The sequence below is a fragment of the Bufo gargarizans genome, chromosome 9 (genome assembly GCF_014858855.1).
Source record: "Bufo gargarizans isolate SCDJY-AF-19 chromosome 9, ASM1485885v1, whole genome shotgun sequence".
Classification (NCBI taxonomy): domain Eukaryota; kingdom Metazoa; phylum Chordata; class Amphibia; order Anura; family Bufonidae; genus Bufo; species Bufo gargarizans.
Genome location: NC_058088.1, coordinates 174,751,432 through 174,762,738, shown reverse-complemented (window position 1 = coordinate 174,762,738; position 11,307 = coordinate 174,751,432).

Sequence of the window (11,307 nt, the reverse complement as noted above, 5' to 3'; positions counted from 1 at the left end):
GGAACCTGGAAGCCTTGTCGTAGGTCCAGGGTGGGTAGAAGACGGCGAGATCCCAACCAAGCTGCGGCGGTTCGTGGGGTCAGCAGTGCTTACTGTGTCAAGTGGAGTGCTTGGAGCCCTCGGGAAGCACTAGGAGCATCCATCAATGGAGGTACCCAGTCGGGGTGCCAGGAGATCCGTTATACTACTCCTAGAAGTGCCCTTTCACAGTACTTATGCCCAGGTATGTGCCCTCTTCACAGTTTATATGCCCACATATATACCCCCTTCACAGTAGTTATACCAAGATATGTGCCTTCTTTACTGTAGTTATGCCCAGCGTGCCCCTTCATGGTTGCTATGCCTAGATATATGCTCCTATCATATCAGTAATGCCCAGATGTGTGTCCCCTTCACAGTAGTTATGCCCAAAATGTATAGTCCTGTATATTACACTGCACCCCATGTATAGTCCTGTATATTACACTGCACCCCATGTATAGTCCTGTATATTACACTGCACCCCATGTATAGTCCTGTATATTACACTGCACCCCATGTATAGTCCTGTATATTACACTGCCCCCATGTATAGTCCTGTATATTACACTGCCCCCCATGTATAGTCCTGTATATTACACTGCCCCCCATGTATAGTCCTGTATATTACACTGCATCCCATGTATATTACACTGCACCCCATGTATAGTCCTGTATATTACACTCCACCCCATGTATAGTCCTGGACTCCTGTATATTACACTGCATCCCATGTATATTACACTGCACCCCATGTATAGTCCTGTATATTACACTCCACCCCATGTATAGTCCTGTATATTATACTGCACCCCATGTATAGTCCTGTATATTACACTGCACCCCATGTATAGTCCTGTATATTACACTGCACCCCATGTATAGTCCTGTATATTACACTGCACCCCATGTATAGTCCTGTATATTACACTGCACCCCATGTATAGTCCTGTATATTACACTGCCCCCATGTATAGTTCTGTATATTACACTGCACCCCATGTATAGTCCTGTATATTACACTGCATCCCATGTATATTACACTGCACCCCATGTATAGTCCTGTATATTACACTCCACCCCATGTATAGTCCTGTATATTACACTGCATCCCATGTATATTACACTGCACCCCATGTATAGTCCTGTATATTACACTCCACCCCATGTATATTACACTGCATCCCATGTATATTGCACTGCACCCCATGTATAGTCCTGTATATTACACTCCACCCCATGTATAGTCCTGTATATTATACTGCACCCCATGTATAGTCCTGTATATTACACTGCACCCCATGTATAGTCCTGTATATTACACTGCACCCCATGTATAGTCCTGTATATTACACTGCACCTTATGTATAGTCCTGTATATTACACTGCACCCCATGTATAGTCCTGTATATTACACTGCATCCCATGTATATTACACTGCACCCCATGTATAGTCCTGTATATTACACTCCACCCCATGTATAGTCCTGTATATTACACTGCATCCCATGTATATTACACTGCACCCCATGTATAGTCCTGTATATTACACTCCACCCCATGTATATTACACTGCATCCCATGTATATTGCACTGCACCCCATGTATAGTCCTGTATATTACACTCCACCCCATGTATAGTCCTGTATATTATACTGCACCCCATGTATAGTCCTGTATATTACACTGCACCCCATGTATAGTCCTGTATATTATACTGCACCCCATGTATAGTTATGTATATTACACTGCATCCCATGTATATTACACTGCACCCCATGTATAGTCCTGTATATTACACTCCACCCCATGTATAGTCCTGTATATTACACTGCACCCCATGTATAGTCCTGTATATTATACTGCACCCCATGTATAGTCCTGTATATTACACTGCCCCATGTATAGTCCTGTATATTATACTGCACCCCATGTATAGTCCTGTATATTACACTGCATCCCATGTATATTACACTGCACCCCATGTATAGTCCTGTATATTACACTGCACCTCATGTATAGTCCTGTATATTACACTGCCCAATGTATAGTCCTGTATATTATACTGCACCCCATGTATAATCCTGTATATTACACTGCACCCCATGTATAGTCCTGTATATTATACTGCACCCCATGTATAGTCCTGTATATTACACTGCCCAATGTATAGTCCTGTATATTATACTGTACCCCATGTATAGTCCTGTATATTATACTGCACCCCATGTATAGTCCTGTATATTACACTACACCACATGTATAGTCCTGTATATTACACTGCTCCCCATGTATCGTCCTGTATATTACACTGCACCTCATGTATAGTCCTGTATATTATACTGCACCCTATGTATAGTCCTGTATATTACACTGCACCCCATGTATAGTCCTGTATATTGTACTGCCCCATGTATAGTCCTGTATATTACACTGCACCCCATGTATAGTCCTGTATATTACACTGCACCCCATGTATAGTCCTGTATATTACACTGCACCCCATGTACAGTCCTGTATATTATACTGCACCCCATGTACAGTCCTGTATATTGCACTGCACCCCATGTATAGTCCTGTATATTACACTGCCCCCCATGTATAGTCCTGTATATTATACTGCCCCCCATGTATATTATACTGCCCCCCATGTATAGTCCTGTATATTACACTGCACCTCATGTATAGTCCTGTATATTACGCAATAATCCACTGTATATCTTTAAAATGTTTTATTGTAAAAATATTACATTATAGTTAAATATCTGTAATCATCTCATACACAATGTATGTCACACCCATCATCTTGTATGTAATCTATCACTCCCATCATCTTACAAATCGGGTCAGATTAACAGTAAAACAGTTTCTAGCAACCAATCACAGCGCTGCTTTCATTTGTCCAAAGCAATTTTATTCATGAAAACTGAGCGGTCGAGAGATTTAGATGAAGATGGGACAGATGTGGTGAAATGGTCAAAAAACTGTCTTTGTTGCCCATAGCGACCAATCACAGCGCAGCTTTTATTTTCCAAGAGCCAAATACGAAATTAAAGCTGCGATGTGATTGGCTTCTATAGGAACCAAAGTCCCCTGGGGTCATATATCCCACCCCTCATCCCAAAATCTATGTGAAAAGAATGAAAAAACATGAAGAAAATTTCAGGCAAGAACATGTATGTACATGATGTGATATAAAACGTGAGTCCAGTACATCCAATATGGCCGCTCTCATGCTAAGGCACTTATTGTGATGTCATCAATAGATGCTTGTCCCCCTGGCCCCCCCTTCTCTGGCATGACCATTTTACTTGTGATGTCATAATGGGCATGACTCATTTACTTATGACATAATAATCAGGGGGTGTGGTCTAAGCCCATAAATTGGGGTCACGCCCTGACAGCAGTGTCAGTATCTCTAGCTGTCTCTCACCATGGGGAAGTCCGCGAAGAAGAGGAGGTTGGCGCGAAAGACTATTCCTAAGGTGAACGCTGTAGAGAAGATGGATGTCGGCCCTCGACAATATCCCGAAGATGTTGAGATGAACTCGGATCACGGTGATGAGGAAATGGATGTTGGCCCTCGCCAATATCCGGACGACGTGGAGATGGAGGACCTTCCGGGGAACACCAGTAACATCAGGGCCTTAAGTACCCGGAAGAGAAAGCGGCCATCCTGTAACATCTGCCGCCGGCTATAACATCTGCCGATAGGCCATTACTATAACATCTGCCCCTTGGCCACCATATAACATCTGCTGCTTGGCCCCACTTACCATCTGCCGCCTGGGGCCATTTACCATCTGCGGCTTGGGGCCATTTACCATCTGCAGCTTGGGGCCCACTTACCATCTACATCTTTGGGCCCACTTACCATCTACCCCTTGGGGCCCACTTACCATCTACCCCTTGGGGCCCACTTACCATCTACATCTTTGGGCCCACTTACCATCTACCCCTTGGGGCCCACTTACCATCTACCCCTTGGGGCCCACTTACCATCTATAGATGGTTTTACCATCCAAACCATCAGAAATTCCAATGAAGATGAGCAGAGCACCACCAGGTCCGGTAAGTTTGGCCGCTTCCCTCCGTCTTCTCCTTGTGTTTTTGTAAACCGTTTTTTTATTTGGGTATTTTCTCTTCTAGGATCCGACTACAAAATAACATCAGGAACCTCTGGTGACAATATCCTGTCCCTGAAAATCTGCCAGAGGTGCGACCCCCGACCTCCTCTCTACAAGTTAGCGGACCTGAATCCAGCCAATCCTGAAGACGGAACCAGAGCTGCAAAAGAATAATTTAAAACCTAAAACCTTTTACAAATAAAAATAGTGTTTTTTTAAAAGAAAAAATTGTGTTTTATTTCTCTTAATGATCAAATTGCACAAATCGTACTCAGCCGCTATTTTCTATGGGTATCCGAAGGGTATAGTAAGTAAGCTCCGAGCTGGATCCTGAAGGGGCGCGTTACCAATATTTAAAAGCGTTATATTTAAAGTCACACATTTTTGCACACAATCTGCATTGCATTCCAATCCATTACATTCAAGATGGCCGCTCTGATGCTAAGACTCCCTTTGTGATGTCATCATTAGAATCCTGCCATGGTAACACATTTTGTGATGTCACCATTAGAATCCTGGCACGATAACGCGTCTTGTTTCCTTAGAAACACTATCTGTGATGTCATCGGCTACAGAGTCATAATCAGTGGCATGACTGCGTGGCATAGATAGGGGGTCAGCACCCGTCACCTGAGTGGCCCCCAATCCAGATAATGCCGCACCATGACTACTAGTAATACAGCTAAATAGTGACTGAATATTACCACCGCACTGTTACTAACAGACCACTGTAGGAAGATCACTATTACCCCCATACATTAATAACATAGTAATATAGTGTGTACGGCTAGGGCTACACTGCGACTTTTTGTAGCGCAACTGATTGATTTTAACTATTGAATGACAGCTGCAGTCCACAAGATTGTATTCAACCGAATGCATTCATTTGGATTGCAGCTGTAGTTCAATAGTTAAAATCAATTAGTTGCGCAACAAAAAGTTGCAGTGTAGCCCCAGCCTAAGGCCTCATGCACGCGGCCGTTCCATGCATTGGGGACCACAATTTGAGGTCCCCAAGACATGGGCACTATCCGTGCGACTCCCGAGATGGATTCAGACCCATTCAACTTAATTGGGTCCGTGATCCATCCACACAATAAAAAAATAGAACAAGTTCTATTTTTATGCGGCGCAGAGGCACGGACAGAAAACCCATAATGCTTCCAGGGGGTTCCGTGCCTCCATTCCTCACCACACCTTCCGGATTGCCGACCCATTCAAGTAGAGTTGAGCGAACACCTGGATGTTCGGGTTCGAGAAGTTCGGCCGAACATCCCGGAAATGTTCGGGTTCGGGATCCGAACCCGATCCGAACTTCGTCCCGAACCCGAACCCCATTGAAGTCAATGGGGACCCGAACTTTTCGGCACTAAAAAGGCTGTAAAACAGCCCAGGAAAGGAGGGCTGCAAAAGGCAGCAACATGTAGGTAAATCCCCTGCAAACAAATGTGGATAGGGAAATGAATTAAAATAAAAATTTAATAAATAAAAATTAACCAAAATCAATTGGAGAGAGGTCCCATAGCAGAGAATCTGGCTTCACGTCACCCACCACTGTAAGAGTCCATTTTCGTAAATTTAGGCCCAGCACCCAGGCAGAGGAGAGAGGTCCCGTAACAGAGAATCTGGCTTCATGTCAGCAGAGAATCAGTCTGCATGTCATAGCAGAGAATGAGGCTTCACGTCAGCCACCACTGCAACAGTCCATTGGCATATATTTAGGCCCAGCACCCAGGCAGAGGAGAGAGGTCCCGTAACAGAGAATCTGGCTTCATGTCAGCAGAGAATCAGTCTGCATGTCATAGCAGAGAATGAGGCTTCACGTCAGCCACCACTGCAACAGTCCATTGGCATATATTTAGGCCCAGCACACACAAAGGCAGAGGAGAGAGGTCCCGTAACAGAGAATCTGGCTTCATGTCAGCAGAGAATTAGTCTGCATGTCATAGCAGAGAATGAGGCTTCACGTCAGCCACCACTGCAACAGTCCATTGGCATATATTTAGGCCCAGCACCCAGGCAGAGGAGGGAGGTCCCGTAACAGAGAATCTGTCTTCATGTCAGCAGAGAATCAGTCTGCATGTCATAGCAGAGAATGAGGCTTCACGTCAGCCACCACTGCAACAGTCCATTGGCATATATTTAGGCCCAGCACACACACAGGCAGAGGAGAGAGGTCCCGTAACAGAGAATCTGTCTTCATGTCAGCAGAGAATCAGTCTGCATGTCATAGCAGAGAATGAGGCTTCACGTCAGCCACCACTGCAACAGTGCATTGGCATATATTTAGGCCCAGCACACACACAGGCAGAGGAGAGAGGTCCCGTAACAGAGAATCTGGCTTCATGTCAGCAGAGAATCAGTCTGCATGTCATAGCAGAGAATGAGGCTTCACGTCAGCCACCACTGCAACAGTCCATTGGCATATATTTAGGCCCAGCACACACACAGGCAGAGGAGAGAGGTCCCGTAACAGAGAATCTGTCTTCATGTCAGCAGAGAATTAGTCTGCATGTCATAGCAGAGAATGAGGCTTCACGTCAGCCACCACTGCAACAGTCCATTGGCATATATTTAGGCCCAGCACACACACAGGCAGCGGAGAGAGGTCCCGTAACAGACAATCTGGCTTCATGTCAGCAGAGAATCAGTCTGCATGTCATAGCAGAGAATCAGGCTTCACGTCAGCCACCACTGCAACAGTCCATTGGCATATATTTAGGCCCAGCACCCAGGCAGAGGAGAGAGGTCCCGTAACAGACAATCTGGCTTCATGTCAGCAGAGAATCAGTCTGCATGTCATAGCAGAGAATGAGGCTTCACGTCAGCCACCACTGCAACAGTCCATTGGCATATATTTAGGCCCAGCACCCAGGCAGAGGAGAGAGGTCCCGTAACAGAGAATCTGGCTTCATGTCAGCAGAGAATCAGTCTGCATGTCATAGCAGAGAATCAGGCTTCACGTCAGCCACCACTGCAACAGTCCATTGGCATATATTTAGGCCCAGCACACACACAGGCAGAGGAGAGAGGTCCCGTAACAGAGAATCTGGCTTCATGTCAGCAGAGAATCAGTCTGCATGTCATAGCAGAGAATGAGGCTTCACGTCAGCCACCACTGCAACAGTCCATTGGCATATATTTAGGCCCAGCACCCAGGCAGAGGAGGGAGGTCTCGTAACAGAGAATCTGTCTTCATGTCAGCAGAGAATCAGTCTGCATGTCATAGCAGAGAATGAGGCTTCACGTCAGCCACCACTGCAACAGTCCATTGGCATATATTTAGGCCCAGCACACACACAGGCAGAGGAGAGAGGTCCCGTAACAGAGAATCTGTCTTCATGTCAGCAGAGAATTAGTCTGCATGTCATAGCAGAGAATGAGGCTTCACATCAGCCACCACTGCAACAGTCCATTGGCATATATTTAGGCCCAGCACCCAGGCAGAGGAGGGAGGTCCCGTAACAGAGAATCTGTCTTCATGTCAGCAGAGAATCAGTCTGCATGTCATAGCAGAGAATGAGGCTTCACGTCAGCCACCACTGCAACAGTCCATTGGCATATATTTAGGCCCAGCACACACACAGGCAGAGGAGAGAGGTCCCGTAACAGAGAATCTGTCTTCATGTCAGCAGAGAATCAGTCTGCATGTCATAGCAGAGAATGAGGCTTCACGTCAGCCACCACTGCAACAGTCCATTGGCATATATTTAGGCCTAGCACACAGGCAGAGGAGAGAGGTCCCGTAACAGACAATCTGGCTTCATGTCAGCAGAGAATCAGTCTGCATGTCATAGCAGAGAATCAGGCTTCACGTCACCCAACATTGGAACAGTCCATTGGCATATATTTAGGCCCCGGCACCCAGACACAGGAGAGGTTCATTCAACTTTGGGTAGCCTCGCAATATAATGGTAAAATGAAAATAAAAATAGGATTGAATGAGGAAGTGCCCTGGAGTCCAATAATATATGGTTAAGGGGAGGTAGTTAATGTCTAATCTGGACAAGGGACGGACAGATCCTGTGGGATCCATGCCTGGTTCATTTTTATGAACGTCAGCTTGTCCACATTGGCTGTAGACAGGCGGCTGCGTTTGTCTGTAATGACACCCCCTGCCGTGCTGAATACACGTTCAGACAAAACGCTGGCCGCCGGGCAGGCCAGCACCTCCAAGGCATAAAAGGCTAGCTCTGGCCACGTGGACAATTTAGAGACCCAGAAGTTGAATGGGGCCGAACCATCAGTCAGTACGTGGAGGGGTGTGCACACGTACTGTTCCACCATGTTAGTGAAATGTTGCCTCCTGCTAACACGTTGCGTATCAGGTGGTGGTGCAGTTAGCTGTGGCGTGTTGACAAAAGTTTTCCACATCTCTGCCATGCTAACCCTGCCCTCAAAGGAGCTGGCATTGACACAGCTGCCTTGGCGACCTCTTGCTCCTCCTCTGCCTTGGCCTTGGGCTTCCACTTGTTCCCCTGTGACATTTGGGAATGCTCTCAGTAGCGCGTCTACCAACGTGCGCTTGTACTCGCGCATCTTCCTATCACGCTCCAGTGCAGGAAGTAAGGTGGGCACATTGTCTTTGTAGCGTGGATCCAGCAGGGTGGCAACCCAGTAGTCCGCACAGGTTAAAATGTGGGCAACTCTGCTGTCGTTGCGCAGGCACTGCAGCATGTAGTCGCTCATGTGTGCCAGGCTGCCCAGGGGTAAGGACAAGCTGTCCTCTGTGGGAGGCGTATCGTCATCGTCCTGCCTTTCCCCCCAGCCACGCACCAGTGATGGACCCGAGCTGCGTTGGGTGCCACCCCGCTGTGACCATGCTTCATCCTCATCCTCCTCCACCTCCTCCTCCTCCTCGTCCTCCTCGTCCTCCAGTAGTGGGCCCTGTCTGGCCACATTTGTACCTGGCCTCTGCTGTTGCCAAAAACCTCCCTCTGAGTCACTTCGAAGAGACTGGCCTGAAAGTGCTAAAAATGACCCCTCTTCCTCCTCCTCCTCCTCCTCCTGGGCCACCTCCTCTTCCATCATCGCCCTAAGTGTTTTCTCAAGGAGACATAGAAGTGGTATTGTAACGCTGATAACGGCGTCATCGCCACTGGCCATGTTGGTGGAGTACTCGAAACAGCGCAACAGGGCACACAGGTCTCGCATGGAGGCCCAGTCATTGGTGGTGAAGTGGTGCTGTTCTGTAGTGCGACTGAACCGTGCGTGCTGCAGCTGAAACTCCACTATGGCCTGCTGCTGCTCGCACAGTCTGTCCAGCATGTGCAAGGTGGAGTTCCACCTGGTGGGCACGTCGCATATGAGGCGGTGAGCGGGAAGGCCGAAGTTACGCTGTAGCGCAGACAGGCGAGCAGCAGCAGGATGTGAACGCCGGAAGCGCGAACAGACGGCCCGCACTTTATGCAGCAGCTCTGACATGTCGGGGTAGTTGTGAATGAACTTCTGCACCACCAAATTCAGCACATGCGCCAAGCAAGGGATGTGCGTCAAATTGGCTAGTCCCAGAGCTGCAACGAGATTTCGCCCATTATCGCACACCACCAGGCCGGGCTTGAGGCTCACCGGCAGCAACCACTCGTCGGTCTGTTGTTCTATACCCCGCCACAACTCCTGTGCGGTGTGGGGCCTGTCCCCCAAACATATGAGTTTCAGAATGGCCTGCTGACGTTTACCCCGGGCTGTGCTGAAGTTGGTGGTGAAGGTGTGTGGCTGACTGGATGAGCAGGTGGAAGAAGAGGAGGAGGAAGTCGAGAAGGAGGAGGTGGCAACAGGAGGCAAAGAATGTTGCCCTGCGATCCTTGGCGGCGGAAGGACGTGCGCCAAACAGCTCTCCGCCTGGGGCCCAGCTGCCACTACATTTACCCAGTGTGCAGTTAGGGAGATATAGCGTCCCTGGCCGTGCTTACTGGTCCACGTATCTGTGGTTAGGTGGATCTTGCCACAGATGGCGTTGCGCAGTGCACACTTGATTTTATCGGATACTTGGTTGTGCAGGGAAGGCACGGCTCTCTTGGAGAAGTAGTGGCGGCTGGGAACAACATACTGTGGGACAGCAAGCGACATGAGCTGTTTGAAGCTGTCTGTGTCCACCAGCCTAAATGACAGCATTTCATAGGCCAGTAGTTTAGAAATGCTGGCATTCAGGGCCAGGGATCGAGGGTGGCTAGGTGGGAATTTACGCTTTCTCTCAAATGTTTGTGAGATGGAGAGCTGAACGCTGCCGTGTGACATGGTTGAGACGCTTGGTGACGGAGGTGGTGGTGGTGGTGTTGGTGGTACATCCCCTGTTTGCTGGGCGGCAGGTGCCAACGTTCCTCCAGAGGCGGAGGAAGAGGCCGAGGCGGCAGCAGCAGAAGAGGCCGAGGCGGCAGCAGCAGAAGAGGTAGCAGGGGGAGCCTGAGTGACTTCCTTGGTTTTAAGGTGTTTACTCCACTGCAGTTCATGCTTTGCATGCAGGTGCCTGGTCATGCAGGTTGTGCTCAGGTTCAGAACGTTAATGCCTCGCTTCAGGCTCTGATGGCACAGCGTGCAAACCACTCGGGTCTTGTCGTCAGCACATTGTTTGAAGAAGTGCCATGCCAGGGAACTCCTTGAAGCTGCCTTTGGGGTGCTCGGTCCCAGATGGCGGCGGGCAGTAGCAGGCGGAGTCTCTTGGCGGCGGGTGTTCTGCTTTTGCCCACTGCTCCCTCTTTTGCTACGCTGTTGGCTCGGTCTCACCACTGCCTCTTCCTCCGAACTGTGAAAGTCAGTGGCACGACCTTCATTCCATGTGGGGTCTAGGACCTCATCATCCCCTGCATCGTCTTCCACCCAGTCTTGATCCCTGACCTCCTGTTCAGTCTGCACACTGCAGAAAGACGCAGCAGTTGGCACCTGTGTTTCGTCATCATCAGAGACATGCTGAGGTGGTATTCCCATGTCCTCATCATCAGGAAACATAAGTGGTTGTGCGTCAGTGCATTCTATATCTTTCACCGCTGGGGAAGGGCTAGGTGGATGCCCTTGGGAAACCCTGCCAGCGGAGTCTTCAAACAGCATAAGAGACTGCTGCATAACTTGAGGCTGAGAGAGTTTCCCTGGTATGCATGGGGGTGATGTGACAGACTGATGGGGTTGGTTTTCAGGCGCCATCTGTGCGCTTTCTGCAGAAGACTGG